This window comes from Portunus trituberculatus, chromosome 8 (assembly GCF_017591435.1).
Source record: "Portunus trituberculatus isolate SZX2019 chromosome 8, ASM1759143v1, whole genome shotgun sequence".
In the NCBI taxonomy this organism is placed as follows: Eukaryota; Metazoa; Arthropoda; class Malacostraca; order Decapoda; family Portunidae; genus Portunus; species Portunus trituberculatus.
Window position 1 is genome coordinate 7,442,501 of NC_059262.1, and position 2,500 is coordinate 7,445,000.

General features: G+C 40.6%; 1 protein-coding gene across 23 annotated transcripts in view; it reads right to left on the reverse strand.

Annotated features, from left to right (window-relative positions):
- LOC123498820 (coiled-coil domain-containing protein AGAP005037-like) overlaps positions 1–2,500 on the reverse strand; it is a 140,073-nt gene that overhangs the window by 93,245 nt on the left and 44,328 nt on the right. The gene's annotated exons all lie outside the window — the stretch shown is intronic.

Below are 2,500 nucleotides of genomic sequence, written 5' to 3' on the forward strand. Positions count from 1 at the left end.
TGTGTGTGTGTGTGTGTGTGTGTGTGTGTGTGTGTGTGTGTGTGTGTGTGTGTGTGTGTGTGTGTGTGTGTGTGTGTGTGTGTGTGTGTGTTATAAGGAAAAAAACACAACCATATCCAAATAAATGTTAAGTAATAATAAAATAAAGCAATGCTATTTCCACATACATATTCATAAACACTTAAATTTACACTTGTACACTTTATTAATGTTGCCAATTTAGGAAGAAAAAAAAACATACATTTAAGTAGACGTAAAAAAAAAATAGAGAAAACGGAACGAAAGAAAAATGGCAAAACAAACGAGGGAAAAAGGGAAGTTCCATACAAGTCACAAAAGTAAATAACGAAAAATGAAAACAATGAAAAAATAATAAAGAGAAGTAACAAGAAAAACATAAAAGGAAAAGAAATTAATACATCGTTGAAAACTTTAAATTGAAGAACACTGGAATTAGGGCCACAGGAAAAAAAAGGAGAAAAAGAAAAGAAAGAAAAGAATTTTAAAACACACACAAAAGAAAAGTTATATAAAAATGTCACACTCAGTTACACTCAAGGAGAGAGAGAGAGAGAGAGAGAGAGAGAGAGAGAGAGAGAGAGAGAGAGAGAGAGAGAGAGAGAGAGAGAGAGAGAGAGAGAGAGAGAGAGAGAGAGAGAGAGAGAGAGAGAGAGCTAAAATATTAAATTAACTAAAATAAATAAGCTAAATAATTGAATAAATAGAATAAGCAAAAACCTCAAAAATCAGAACTACAATAAATAAAAAAATAAATAAACAAACAAATAAATAAGTAAACAAATGATAAACCAATATGAGAGAGAGAGAGAGAGAGAGAGAGAGAGAGAGAGAGAGAGAGAGAGAGAGAGAGAGAGAGAGAGAGAGAGAATAAAAAAACAAAAAAATATAAAATTTATGAAGATTTGTGGAATTTTGGAGAGAAAAAAAGAAAGAAGACAAGGCGGGGAGACAACCATGGAGTATTGGGGTGGGTGTGTCAATGGGCAGTAATTTGGGGAGAAGACCTGAGGGGAGAGATCAGACTAGTTTGAGATGTGATTGGGGAGGAAAAGACTGAGGACATTAGAATTTGGGGAGAGAAGACGTAAATTGTTAGTATTACTAGGAGAAAAAAGATAGGAGTGGGGAGATAGAAACAGTGGGGAGGAAAAGATTGGGGAGATTAGGATTTGGGGAGGAATATGTAGGGTGTTAGGATTACTGTGGGGAAATAGACACCACGATGGGGATTAGTGGGGAGTGGGGAGATAGGAGGAGTGGGGAGTATTTAGACGAAGATGTGACAAAGGTTGGGGAGAAATGAAGAGAGAAAGTTAAGGTGGGTAATGAGTGTTGGGGTAGGTTAAGGGGCTACGTTATGGGGGCAGGTTACAGGGGGACAGGTTATAGGTGGTAGAAAATAGGGGCAGTATATCAGGTTATGGGGAGGCAGGTCATGGGGAGCAGGTTATGGGGGGGACAGGTTATGGGGGGGGCAAGTTATGGTGGGGCAGGTTATAGGGGCAGGTGATAGAGGACAGGTTATAGGGGGTAGGTCAAGTGGGGCAAGTTATGTGTGTGGGGGGACAGATGAGAGGGTCAAGAGGGGGTCAGGGGTCAAGTAAGGTTAACAGTAGGTCAGTGGGAAGGTCACAGGAAAGGGTGAGGAAGGTCAGAGGGTCACGTGTGTGTGTGTGTGTGTGTGTGTGTGTGTGTGTGTGTGTGTGTGTGTGTGTGTGTGTGATGTTCTGTACGCACGCACGCACGACCACGCACACACGCACGCAAGCATGCACACAAACACACATAGACACACACACACACACACACACACACACACACACACACACACACACACACACACACGCACGCACTAAACAATTAAATAAAATAAAACAAAACAAACACACACACACACACACACACACACACACACACACACACACACACACACACACACACACACACAAACACACATGATTTCTCTCTCTCTCTCTCTCTCTCTCTGTCTGTCGTCTCTATCTGCACACTATATCCCAGTTTTCACTTAGAGAGAGAGAGAGAGAGAGAGAGAGAGAGAGAGAGAGAGAGAGAGAGAGAGAGAGAGAGAGAGAGAGAGAGAGAGAGAGAGAGAGAGAGAGAGAGAGAGTCATCTAATGCATGTAAAAGAGAATGAGGGAAAAAGGAGTGAATGAGGGGAAAGAGGCATTCCTAGAGAGAGAGAGAGAGAGAGAGAGAGAGAGAGAGAGAGAGAGAGAGAGAGAGAGAGAGAGAGAGAGAGAGAGAGAGAGAGAGATAATGAGATGAAAAAGATATAACAGAAATAAAAGAAAAAGAAAAAGAAAGACGAGGAAAAAAAATTAAAAGAGAAAAACGAAACAGAGAAATTAAACAGAAAAGGGAAAAAGGGAGAAACAAGAGGAAGAAGAGGAGGAAGAGGAAGACTAGGGAGGAAGAATGGGAAAACTAAAAAGGAAACAAAGGAAGAACAAACAGAGGA